Here is a 14482-nt window from a genome sequence, read left to right as displayed (position 1 = left end):
TCCTCGTCGAAGACCGTACATATCTGCAAACCACTCCTCTCGCAGGAACCGAGCTTTTCCAAAAGGAAGCTCACACCAAGATTTACCGGCCCCTCCGAGGTCACTGCAAGACGAAGGACAGATGGCTACCAACTAGAGTTACCACCTGAGTCACCCACTGTACACAACGTTTTTCCACATGACACCACTCCGGAAACGTCTTCAACTTCCTAACAAGCGCGACCTCTATAAGGACATGGATCACCGAGCCATTGACCTCCAGCCCAATATGACCTACGCGAGAGACCCCAATTGCAATCAGGTTCAAGCAGGACGTCATACATGAAGCCACGCCATCAAATACTTCAAGGTTCAATGGAGGACCACTCAGAAGCAAAACCAGTATGAGGATGTGAAGACTACCCCAAGTTTCCATATCCCCTTCCGCGCCTAGTTTGGGAATCTCGGGGATGAGATTCTTGTAAGGGGGGTAGGTCTGTCACACCCTGATTTTCATGACACAACACTTAAGCTATTAAATCATGATAAAGTGTGGTTTGACAAAAACTTTTGCATTATTTGGCTTTTTATTTGAGTTGGTTTTCTCTCTGTGATTTTCAAGTGCTCTTTAGAGTCAACACAACTCCACCTTCTATACTTCATCCCCTTGCTCCAAACTTTTGCCCCAATGATAATGCCATGTGTATAGTACAATATAGGATTTTTCTTACAAAAATAATTTGGCCAAAAAGCATTTTCTAAATTTAGTTTTCCAAAAACCCCTAAATTGAGGTTTGCACTACAAGTACTTGATTTGGGGTATGAAAAATCTTTCAAAAGGTAAATTTGAATCCTATTAGATATAGGACTCCCATAAACCACAAAAATATAATTTTAAAAGTTATTTTTCTATTTTATTTAAAGGCTTTTTCTTAAGGCCAGAAATGATCTTTAATAGGTTAAAATTATTTTAATACTTTAAAAATATTTGTGAAAATTTAGGGAAACTCAGTGGACATATATGTTCCATATATAAGAGTTTCAACACATGGTCATGTTCAAAATATTGGTCAAACCAAACCCCTCAAAAACCGTTTCTGGATATTTCAAGCTTTTGAAATATTTACAAAGGAAATATTCTCTAAAAATTCCAATAAAATTCTAGCATGTCACATATGACATGTTGGATGATCTTGCCAAGCCTCATGTCTTGGAGAACAACGAGAACAACATAATATCACCAAATCTCCTCAAAACCATTTCTGTCCATTTTGAAGTTTGAGCAACTCTACATTGCCAAACATGTCCAAATGTTCTCAAACTTGGTGCACATGCTCCAATGGTCTAATTATGTATCTAGACCAAATGGCACAAGTTGGAGAAAATGATATCTTGATCAAAGTGCCTCAAAACCCTCTCTGTCCAGAATCAAATTTGAACAACTTTACATTGTCAACTTTCTTATTTTGCTCTCGACCTTTGTGGGCATGCTCTAAACCCCAAATTATGACACTACACCAAGTGGTGCATCAAGGAGAAGAGTTTAGCTTAGCTAGATCTAACCAAGTCCATTTCTGTGGATTTCTAGGGTTTACAAAAGTTACATTGTGAACTTTTCCCAAATAAGCTCAAAATGGGTGGAAGGCCCTAATTATATGTGCCATTTCACCCTGTGGAGTTTCATGCCAAATGGAATTCATTTACCTGTCCAAACCAACAACAAACATCTTCTGCCACTTTACCAAAACAACTACTTTGACCTCTTCCACTCTTCTCCATGGCCTCAACTTTTTACCACAGCCCCTCCTAGACCTCTTCTACCTCCAGTAGCAATGGCTGCATCTCAGATCAATAATTGAGGGGTGAAACCACCTCTTTTACCTCTCTGGACAGCCCTTGCACCCATGTTCCTCATCTCCCTCCTCACTCCAGTGGCCACCCAAGGCATCCAAGGCTTTCCCCACATTCCTTACTCCTCCCTAGAGCTACCAGAAATGCTTGGTTGTGCCCACTTTGCGAAAAAAATGGCATGTCGGCCATTTGCACACTCTGGAGTGCGCTACAGTGCGGGAGCGCCCCCTGCCAACCTCCTCCGGTCACCTCGGGCCTCCCCAGCACGCCCGACGATGCGCCTCGACGTCTACGACACGCGACGCCTCTGTACCCCTCATCCTTCTCCCTCCTGCTGCCCTTGCTCGCACGCGCGCCGGCCGCCCGAGAGCTCCAATGAGCGGCCTAACACGCGTGATGCTCTGGCCCTTCCCCACTCTCTCTCTTCCTTTTCTTGGCCATAGAACTCTCCCACAAGGACCCTAGACACGCTCAAGTGAGCCCCCGTGGCCTCCAGCAATGCCTAGAAGCTCGCCGATGCACGAGCCATGGTGCACCTCGCCCCCTTCTATTTAAGCCCCTCCCCCCCTCGAGCTCTCCTCTCCTCACCACTCGCCCTCTGCACCACCAAATCATCCCCCTACACCCCCAGTTCCTCTCGAAAACCGCCCGAGCTCGAGATCAAGCTCGAGCTCCGCCGCCTCGGGTCACCATCGATCCCACGGTACAGGCCACCCCCGGCCCTCTTTATTGCTTCTCTAGAACGCCCAAAGCCCACTTATCGATTCCCCCCTCTTTCCCGCTCGTTTTGCAGTCGAAATGGTCGGAGCCATCAACGCCCGACGCTCCTCCGCCGTGAACCTCGTCGCCGGCAATCCGCTGCTCCCCTCCGGCCAACTCCGGCACCACCCGAACGACGGCACGAGGAGGAGTCCAACGGTGCCATCAGCTCACCCCGCCATGCCCGGAAACGTTGTCGGCGAGCTCGTCGGCCCTCTGTCGCAGGGTTAGGGATGACAGGCGGGCCCCTCCTGTCAGCCTCTCCTCTCCCTCGCCTCCCTCTCTCTCACTAGCGCCTAGGCCCACCCGTCAGGTTCAAACCTGGCGCGCGCGCGCCGCTCGGCTCGCATGGGCCAAATCACCTCTGGGCTTGTGCGCTGCGACTGTTTTGGCCCAGTGGCACAGTGCCCTTTCCCCTTTTCTTTTTTTGTGAAGTTTCCAAAAATTCCACATATTTAAATATTTATCCAAATTAAATGTATCCAACTCCTAAATTCTTCTTAAAATCCCACCTATTTAATGGCGTAACTTTCATAAATATCCATCAAACTTTTCTGCACTGTTCAAATTTAAATTCAAATTTGAGCATTTATATTCCCCTCTGAAAATCAAGTTCTCCTATTCTACAACTCCAAATCCACAACTAGTAATTTTCCCCTACTTAGATTTCCCCCTAGTATTTATCAAAAATAAGTTGACATTTTTCTGAGCACCTTGGATTTTCTGTTTTACTATTGCCTTATTTTCTTGCGACGATTAGATCCCGTATTAGACGAAGTTGCTGAAGAAGAAGGAGAAGGATATGAAGACTTTGAAGACCCAGAAGACTTTGCTGAGCCAGGCAAGCAGCCCTTTGACCATACCATGAAACTTTTTATGCATGTCATATATCACTTGTCGTTGTTGCACCAGAGTCATGATGAGAGGGTACCACCTTGGTGGGTTACTCCGTTGTTTTTCTCGTTGATACTTGCATGATGCATGACCCTACCTTTCTATGAGGGTTATGTGAGTGGGTGTTAGCTAGGATGCTAAGTAGAGCTACGCAAAAAGGGGATGGGTATATGCATGGTGACGGAAGCAAGATTGTTTTCAGAAACTTATCGAAAACCCCATCGGGTGCCACTTATGCCCGAGGGAGATAATGAGTTGGGTAACCACTTGGTGGTGAAGTGGTGTACCGAGGCAAGTGTGTGTGTTGTTTTCAAAATGGATTGGTTTAAGTTGCGACCGTTATTCCAACCTTACATGCACAACCACTCTACCCTTATATGGGAAAGGGCATTATTGATTACCTAGCCGATACTAGCTTGGAGCCCGCATTACTAGTGATGGGGGAGAGTTGGTGCTCACTCTTGGGATGGGGTCGTGCCAGGTAGGGCGGACATGACTGTTTTCATAGGGCACCGGACACACCGTTGGTACCCCGTGCTAGTGGTATGTCTCCACAATTTTAAGATGTGAAATGTTGGGCACAGGGGTTACTACCAATCGAGTGGACTCTATGTTAGTGTTGTCTAGGGAAAGGTAGTGCTCGGTTGCTTACCCCAGGTACTTGAGGTACCGCGGGTCGTGGATGACATGGAAGTTCCCCGGATCTTGTGGGTAAAGTGTGTAACCTCTGCAGAGTGTAAAACTATTCGAATAGCCGTGTCCACGGTCAAGGACAGTTGGGTAACCGCTCTTGGGCTATGTCCACTTGTTCACAAACCTAGTGAGTGTGTATGGAAGTGCAAAGAACTACTTGGGTCAAGTCAAAGGACTTGACATGATTGAGTTCGATTGATGCCCACTCCATTTATGTTGATATATGTAACCAGTCACTATGGTTAATGGAATTCATATGATGCATGATTTACCAGTGTAGAACATGTCATAGCACAATAAAATTAGCTTTCTGCAAGAATTTACCTATGTCATGCATTGTTCTATCTTGAACCAAAACATGGGTTGCTTGCGAGTACATTCAAAGTACTCATTGGCTTGCCACTAGTTATTTTATTGGCCAGGCATGGAAGAGCAGGACTTCGAGGAAGGGTTTCTTGGTGACGAACATGCGAACTAGGATGTTTCCCAATCAGAATGCCTGTAGGGTTAAGGCAGATGGCATGGGTTCTACTTATCAACGAAGATTTCCGCTGCGTATGTTTTCTTTCATGTTCAGCCCTTAAGGCTTTATCAATGTAAGACTTGACCATAAAGGTCATACTTTGTGTAAGACGGTATGTATGGATTTAAGACTCTTATTATTCAGCTTCTGTGTGTTCAGTGAGCATTGATTTCTGGGATCACTGTACATGTGCACTCGGTGATCACGACTTATGAGTCGGGGTCCCCACAACATCCCCGGACTGTGCGCGCCGTCCTCTTGCACGTCCTGCTCTAACGTTGGGTCTGCGGGGTCCTCAGCTTGGTCATTATCACTGTCGTCCGTGACAATGTTGCTGTTTTTTTCTTTGCAGGATCGAGATCGATGTTTCTGACGCTGACGCTTGGGAGGTTCATCGACAGGCATATCATTATCGTCATCGGCCTCCTTCTCTTTAAGTGTGTCCACCATGTATATATTGTATGAGGATGTAGTCGTCCATCGCCCTATGGGTGGTGGCTTTTGTGCCTGCGCCTCTCCGGCATCGTCGTCCATACCGTCGATGTCTTCGGAGCCGTAATCGAGTGTGTCGGTTAAGTCTTTGATAGTGGCTATGAAATAGGTGGTGGGTGGGGAGCGAAATTCTTCGTCGTCGGCTTCCAATTCAAACCGGATATAGTTTGGTTGAGAGTCTCCCGACAAGGAGAGGGCTTTTAATGAATTTAGCACATCGACCAAAGATGAGTGCCGGATCAGGTTCGATGGGTGCGGATGTACGCGGTTTGGAACTTATAGTCGGGAATAGATCTGATGTTCCGAAGACACAGGCCCCGCTCAAGGTTGGATCTGTGTGTGGCTCCAGCGCCGCTAAGTCTGCGGCTTCTATGGCGGGGTTGAGCATCCTGTCCTCGGATGGCACGATTTGCTCCGGATCTAGGGCCAGAGTGGTTATAGGCGCTATCTCCTGAGCACGGTCCAATGACAGATTTAGGTCATGTTCATCGTGGTGGCAGGGAGTAGCCGTTATGGGCTCGAATCCGTCGAAGATCAAGTCTCCGCGGATATCGGCCACGTAATTCAAGCTTCCAAATCTGACCTGATGGCCAGGGGCGTAGCTTTCGATCTGCTTTAGATGGCCAAGCGAGTTGGCCCACAGTGCGAAGCCGCCGAATACGAAGATCTCTCCAGGGAGGAAAACATCCCCCTGGACCGCATTGTTGTAGATGATTGAAGGAGCCATCAAACCTTTTGGTGACGACGCAGCAGAACTCTCAATGAAAGCACCAATGTCGGTGTCAAAATCGGCAGATCTCGGGTAGGGGGTCACGAACTGTGCGTCTAAGGCTAATGGTAACAGGAGGCAGGGGACACAATGTTTACCCAGGTTTGGGCCCTCTCTATGGACGTAATACCCTACTTCTTGCTTGATTGATCTTGATGAATATGAGTATTACAAGAGTTGATCTATCACGAGATCGTGATGGCTAAAACCCTAGAGGTCTAGCCTATGTGATTATGATTTTGCCCTATGGACTAAACCCTCCGGTTTATATAGACACCGGAGAGGGCTAGGGTTATACAAAGTCAGTTACAGAGAAAGAAATCTACATATCCGAATCACCAAGCTTGCCATCCATGCAAAGGAGAGTCCCATCCGGACACGGGAAGAAGTCTTCTGTCTTGTATCTTCATAGCCCAACAGTTCAGCCCATGTTAATAGTCAGGCCGTCCGAGGACCCCTTAATCTAGGACTCCCTCAGCCGTGGCACGGCTGATGCATTTTACATCTAGCACTTTTTAGTGATGTATTTTACATCATCTATTGCAGATGGCATTAGAGTCCCACATCACATTAACGTTGTCTGTCCTGTCATGCTTCAGCCTCGCCGCCGTACACCTCACCGGAGCTACTCAAATGATGGAACCATCCATCACAGCGGAGCAGTACCCTCGATGCCGTTTCCAGAGGCCTCAGATCTTCTTCCCCGCCTCCGACAGTCACACCAGCATCACCATCCTCCACGTCCAACCCAATGATGCTGAGGTCCACAAGGCTATGCCAAAGAAGTTGTACACTCGTCACATCACTTTGTTACTCTGCATTCATGTTGATCCCTCGGGGATCCTTTGCTATGGAACTACTATGGTACTACTATTCGTGCATTTGGTTAGAAGGAGTGGAGCAAAGCAAAACTGGAGGATTTTTTTTCCTTTGGTGTCAAAGAAAAAACATAGGAATTTTAATATTCACTTGGACATCCTTTTCAAATTAATATGCATGAAGAACAGAACTAATTGCATTACTGGCATAATAAGATTCTTATTTTTTTTCATTTTCATGTGGTTTGACTTTAATTTGACCACGTTTCTCCATTCCTGTGTTCTTCCAATTCATGTGAACCAAACACCCCGGTTGACTAAAATCCTATGTTTCCAAATGCTCGGTTTTGCACGTACATTTCTATCCTATTCCTGTGTTTTTCCTGTCCCTGCGTTTATAGAATCCTCCAATTCTAAGGAGCCCTTGCAGATTTACTTCATTTTCAGATAGGCGTCAAAGAAAACTCTGTGTGTTATGTCCTGCTCCTGTCGTGACGTCATCCACCCCACCTGAGGTGCACCATCGACAGAAGCGTTCACTGCAGCAGAGATCCCCCCTGCAGACTTTCTTTTGCCACCTCAGATCATCTTCCCCATTGCCGGCAGCCACGCCAACTGCATTACCATCATCGACTAAGTAGATGAACCTGAGGACTACACAGTTCCGGAAGAGAGGTCGCGGTCTTTCGTGTTTGCTTACGTTATACATCGGTTATTATTACCTGGTACTTTATCATTCAAACTTGAGTTTTAAAATGCCCGTGGGTCTCATATCGAGGCAGTAATGAATAGTATCTATCTACTATCTAGTTCATCTGGGGTCTTCTATGTGGTTCATGTTGGGTGGGCAACAAACAATAGATGATCCATTGTCTATCTTTTTAAACTGAAGCTATAATCTACCTGCTATCATTAGTTTTGGATCCATCCACTCGTTTGCTACCATCAGTCTTGAGTTTTGCATGCACCCCTTAGGACTTACAAAATCTAACTATTTTTTATTATGCATGTCAGATATTGTACACAATCATACTGAACATGTAGAGAAAAAGAGAAGACCGCTGAGTGGGAATATAATGTCATGTAGACGCCGCTCCATGGTGGGCAAAGTGCCCCCCCCCAACCGCATTTCCAGATTGTATTCCAGAGTAAGATAATGATATGTCTCCATCGTATCTAATTTTCCAAACACTTTTGCCCTTGTTTTGGACTCTAACTTGCATGATTTGAATGGAACTAACCCAGGCTGGTGCTGTTTTCAGCAGAACTGCCATGGTGTTATTTTTGTGCATAAATAAAAGTTCTCGGAATGACATGAAAATCCACGGAGCAACTTTTCAGAATTAATAAAAAATAATGGCAAAATAATTAGCGTCAGTGGGCCCACACCCTGTCCACGATGGTAGGGGGCGCGCCCCCTCCCCTAGGGCGTGCCCCCTGCCTCGTGGGCCCCCTGGACGTCCACCGACCTCAAATCCAACTCCATATATTGGCTTTCACGGAGAAAAAAATCAAAGAGAAAGTTTCATCGCGTTTTATGATATGGAGCCGCCGCCAAGCCCTAATCACTCTCGGGAGGGCTGATCTGGAGTCCGTTCGGGGCTCCGGAGAGGGGGATTCACCACCGTCATCATCATCAACCATCCTCCATCACCAATTTCATGATGCTCACTGTCGTGCGTGAGTAATTCCATCATAGGCTTGCTGGACGGTGATGGGTTGGATGAGATTTACCATGTAATCAAGTTAGTTTTGTTAGGGTTTGACCCTAGTATCCACTATGTTCTATGATTGATGTTGCTATGACTTTGCTATGCTTAATGCTTGTCACTAGGGCCCGAGTGCCAAGATTTCAGATCTGAAACTATTGTGTTTTCATGAATATATGTGAGTTCTTGATCCTATCTTGCAAGTCTATAGTCACCTATTATGTGTTATGATCCGACAACCCCGAAGTGACAATAATCGGGATACTTCTTGGTGATGACCGTAGTTTGAGGAGTTCATGTATTCACTATGTGTTAATGCTTTGGTCCGGCACTCTATTAAAAGGAGGCCTTAATATCCCTTAGTTTCCACTAGGACCCCGCTGCCATGGGAGGGTGGGACAAAAGATGTCATGCAAGTTCTTTTCCATAAGCACGTACGACTATATTCGAAATACATGCCTACATTACATTGATGAATTGGAGCTAGTTCTATGTCACCCTATATTATAACTATTACATGAGGAATCGCATCCGACATAATTGTCCATCACTGATCCAATGCCTACGAGCTTTTCACATATTGTGCTTTGCTTATTTACTTTACTGTAGGACCTTGAAGTATGTCTAGAGGGGGGTGATTATACTACTTAACCAATTAAAAACTTAACCTTTTCCCAATTTTAGAGTTTGGCAGATTTTAGCTATCTTAGGACAAGTCAAGCAATCATCACACAATTCAAGCAAGCATGCAAAGAGTATATAGGCAGCGGAAATTAAAGCATGCAACTTGCAAGAAAGTAAAGGGAAGGGTTTGTAGGATTCAAACGCAGTTGGAGACACGGATGTTTTTGGCGTGGTTCCGATAGGTGGTGCTATCGTACATCCACGTTGATGGAGACTTCAACCCACAAAGGGTAACGGTTGCGCGAGTCCACGGAGGGCTCCACCCATGAAGGGTCCACGAAGAAGCAACCTTGTCTATCCCACCATGGCCGTCGCCCATGAAGGACTTGCCTCACTAGTGGTAGATCTTCACGAAGTAGGCGATCTCCTTGCCCTTACAAACTCCTTGGTTCAACTCCACAATCTTGTTGGAGGCTCCCAAGTGACACCTAGACAATCTAGGAGACACCGCTCTCCAAGAAGTAACAAATGGTGCGTTGATGATGAACTCCTTGCTCTTGTGCTTCAAATGATAGTCTCCCCAACACTCAACTCTCTCTCATAGGATTTGGATCTGGTGGAAGGAAGATTTGAGTGGAAAGCAACTTGGGGAAGGCTAGAGATCAAGATTCATATGGTAGGAATGGAATATCTTGGCCTCAACACATGAGTAGGTGGTTCTCTCTTAGAAATGGTAAGTTGGAAGTGTAGGTTTGTTCTGATGTCTCTCTCCACAAATGAAGAGGAGGTGGAGGGGTATATATAGCCTCCACACAAAATCTAACCGTTAGACACAATTTAACAAACTCGGTGGGACCGATTCAACAGACTCGGTCGAACTGATTTAGTAAACCTAGTGACCGTTAGGATTTTCGTTGGGACCAACATGCAACTCGGTAGGACCGATATGGTTATGGTTAGGGCATAACGTAATCTCGATAAGACCGATTACTCAAACTCGGTTGGACCGATTTTGGTAATAAGCTTCCCAGAGAGTTGGTCAGGTAAACTCGGTGGGACCGATTTGCTCTTTTCGGTGAGACCGAAATGTTACAAAAGGGAAACAGAGAGTTTACATTGCAATCTCGGTGCGACCGATCGCTCACTTCGGTTAGACCAAAACGTTACAAAGGGAAACAGAGAGATTACAATCCCATCTCGGTGAGACCGAGATCCCTATCGGTAGGACCGATTTGCCTAGGGTTTGTGGCAGTGGCTATGACATTAGAACTCGGTGGCGCCGGATAGAAAGAATCGGTGTGACCGATTTTGGCTCTAGGTTTAGGTCATTTGTGGATGTGAGAAAGTAGTTGAGGGTTTTTGGAGCATATCACCAAGCACATGCAGCAAGAGGCTCATTAAGCAACACCTCATCCCTTCTTGATAGTATTGGCTTTTCCTATAGACTCAATGTGATCTTGGATCACTAAAATGTAAAATGAAGAGTCTTGAGCTTTTGAGCTTGAGCCAATTCTTTGTCATTAGTATTTTGAGGGATCCACTTTCATCATCCATGCCATGCCATTCATTGAGCTTTCCTGAAATAATAGTCTTGGAATAGCATTAGCTCAATGAGCTATATGTTGTTATGAATTACCAAAACCACCTAGGGATAGTTGCACTTTCAATCTCCCCCTTTTTGGTAATTGATGACAACATATAGATCAAAGCTTCGACAAATAATAATAAGATTGAAAAACATCGTCGCTTTGAGAAGTATGTGATAAGCAAGAGCTCCCCCTAAATTTGTGCATAGTTTAGGATTTGCTTTGGACTGCAAATGCACAAGGAATTAGGCTCATGGGTTACTCTTCCATGTCACATACATCTTGGTGGAGCGCTCAAAATGATAAAGGTTGAATACATGCACTCATCACCAAGCAAAGTGAATGATCACATATGGATAGGTAAGATAATATCATCAAACATGCATAAGTGTAGCTTATGATCAAACACATGATCGTCAATGTCTCACAAAAACAGCACAGTATCTGAAGCAATCAAAAGCAAACAAAGTTTAACCACCAAAGCAAGAGAGAACAAAAGCAACACTCTCTCTCTCTCTCAAAGCCTATGATCTATACATTTTTCTCCCCCTTTGGCAACAAGTTGCCAAAAAGTTCATAGAAAATGCATAGTGCTAGATGGACTCTCAGGCTTGTCTTCAGGTGGTTGTTTCCGGATAACTCCAAGAACGAAGGCTTCAGTTGAAGTAGAGGGAGCTGGAGGAGTTGGTGCTGGAGCTGGTTGCACTGGAGCTGTAGGAGTTGTAGCTGGTGCAGATGATGTGGCTCTGGTGTCTGTCACAGGCACTGCAGCTGACCTCTGAGCTCTAGGCACTCTGGCAAATACATTAGTGGTAGTCTTGCCCTTCCTTTCCTGCATGTCATCCTGTAGCTGCTCCACAACTGACTGAATCTCAGTTACTTTGACATCTAGATCATAGAATTTTTGTTCCATGATTCTTTCCAAGCTCTTCTGATTTTGAGTGAGGGTGGCCAATCCCTTCTCAATCCTCAGTGTTGATGATATCAAGTAACCAAGCTGCTCCTGCTTGTTCTTCAAAAAGTACTCAGATGCCTCCTCTTGAGTTGGCATCTTGGCAGCCTTCTCTTTCCTTGCCTTCTTCTTCTCTTGAGCTTGTATTGATGATGGTTCATTCTCATTCATGACAACCTGATTGTCCTCAAAGTCTGGATAGAGAGGAAAATGTTCCTTATCCAATAGGTATTTTCATGTGCCAATTTTTGAGTTAATCAACTCTTGAATCTGAGGGGCATATCCACAACTTCTCTTTTGATCTGCTGCAGTCCTCTTTATGGTCTCAACCATAAGGCTCATGACCTTGAATTTCTGTGGCACATCAAACAAATGCATCATGTTGACTGCATGCCCTCTAATCATGTTATGGTCACCAACCTTAGGCAACAGAGTGTGCCTTAGGATCCAGTTGATTGTTGGCAGCCCTGGCATAAGAAAGTGGACTAACCCAAACTTATGTGTCTCAATGGCTTTGTCTGGGATCTCCTTGTACATGTGTGCCATGGAATTGTGGTCCATCTTCTTCTTGGCATAGACATCCAAGTCATCTTCATTTTCCTTTGGGGCATTGATCAGTTTTGCCCATTCCTCAATGGTTGACTGGTACCTTGTACCTTCAGACATCCAAACTATCCTCCCATCTGGATAGAAGTGTGTTGTGGAGTAGAATTGCATAATGAGTTCATCATTCCAGTTAGTGAGCTTTTGCCCAACAAAATCTACAACTCCACAAGCAACAAAACTGCCTTGCACTCCAGGATAGTGTTCTTCATTTTCTTTCATGTAGGTCCAGTCGACCCACCTCATATCACACACTATGGGCTTCTTGTCCAACAAGATTATCTCATAGAAGTCATGTTGTTCCTTGGTATGGAACCTGTAATCAACAGCAGTCCTTCTCCTTATGGCATATGGATATGTCATCCTCCATAGCCTCAACCCTGAGTCTCTTCTGATCTTCATGTCCTCAGCCACAGGATGGGCATCATTGTGGTCTGGTATCTTGGGCTTGAGCTTCCTCGGGACTTGTCCTTCTTCATCTTCCTCATCAGCAACTTTAGGCACTGGGGCCTTGTTCTTCTCAGCAGCTGGAATACTCCTGGTATTCCTCTTTGGTGCAAGCTTGGGATTGGGGGCAGCTTTGGGTGCTTCCTTGGGCTTTGATGTTGCAGCCCCTGACTTAATTGCATCACCCATAAGCTTTTGTGCATTGGGTGCTGGTGCAGCAACCTCTTCTTCCTCTTCAGAATCTCTTCTCATTGAGGGATTTCCAAGAACCTGGGCAGTAGTGGTTCTGGCTCTCTTCTTCTTCTTATCCTGAGCAGCAGCTTCATCCTCTGATTAAATGGTAAACTTCATAGTTTCTCCAGTGGCAACTTTCTTGGGTTTGGAAGTTGGGACTCTCTTTGCAGGTGCCTCTTTGGGTTCAGATTTTTCAGGCACTTGAGTAGATCCTCTGACCTTCAGCATAGGTGTCCTCTTGGCAGGAACCTTCCTATTGAGTCCAGGTTTAGTGTTCTTTGCAGAGGCATACTCCTTTTTGAGCACTACCTTCTTGGAGGTAGCCTCATCCTCTTCTGCTCTATAATCCTCATCCTCGGAATCTGAGGTTCTCTTCTTCCTTGTCCTAGTGGTAGCTTTAGGCAGATTGCTTGGGGTGCTCCTGCTGCCTTCATTTGAAGTGCTAGAGGGACTAGTGCCCTCACTCATGTGATTGTGCTCTTCTGACCTTTTCTGACTATCACTTTGGTTTGACATGCTGCAAATCACTGACTGCTGACCCTGTGAAGAGTTATAGATGAGATAGAGTGGATGAGCATCGCAAAATGCAGAGATTTTTGCAAAAGAATGATTCAAAAATTCAGTTTCAGTTTTCCACAGAAAGCATTTCGGATCAACCGATCTTCAAACTCGGTGATACCGAAGCAGTTTTGGAACCTAAACTGATCAACTCGGTTGGACCGAGTCACAGTTCGGTGGCATCAAGACTGCTAGGGTTTCACAAAGTCCTAAAATCGGTCTCACCGATTAGCAATTCTCGGTCAGACCGAGAGTTACTAGTGCAATGGCATTATCCAGATCGATGGGACCGAGTTTTTCAACTCGATGGGTCCGAGATGGTTTCGGCGGAAACCTAACCCCAAATTTTCAAATCTCATCTAATCTAAGGATTGCATTGACTAGATAGGAGTGTTTCAATCATGGCAAGAATCATTAAGAACACAATGTGCTAGGAACCGGACGAGGATAGCACTGTGATCGAGTCCATACCCTTGCTTGGCGATGAACTCGCTACAGCGGCAACGGCGTGGGTGAATTCCGTTGACGGTGGTGAAGACCAGCGACAGGAGGCGGCTGGCAACAAGGAGACGATCCGTAGACCCTGATGGCAGAGCGAGCTATTGCGCGGGCGAAGAGGTTCGAAGAAATTTCCAAATTTTTGCCCGTGACTATATATAGCCCGACCCTGTCGGTGTGATCGAGTGGAACAACTCGGTGGCACCGAGATGCATAACTGTGTACAGTTACAGCAACTCGGTGGGACCGAAAAGTTCAAATCGGTTGCACCGAGATTCAAAACCTAGATCGACTTAGTGATCTCGGTAGGACCAAAATGGAGGAATCGGTCAGACCGAGAATCACAAAGAAGTTTTGGAAGTTTAAGTCTATGACAAATCGGGGACTCCGAGTGCTCCTCATACAGAGTGGTTCGAATCTGACTTGACCAAATTTTGTGATGTAGCATGAATAGAGTTTGAGACGAGAAAAGCATAGATAGCTAGAGAAGGTT

The sequence above is a fragment of the Triticum aestivum genome, chromosome 3B, assembly GCF_018294505.1.
Source record: "Triticum aestivum cultivar Chinese Spring chromosome 3B, IWGSC CS RefSeq v2.1, whole genome shotgun sequence".
NCBI classification, from domain to species: Eukaryota; Viridiplantae; Streptophyta; class Magnoliopsida; order Poales; family Poaceae; genus Triticum; species Triticum aestivum.
This window is presented reverse-complemented; position numbering follows the sequence as displayed.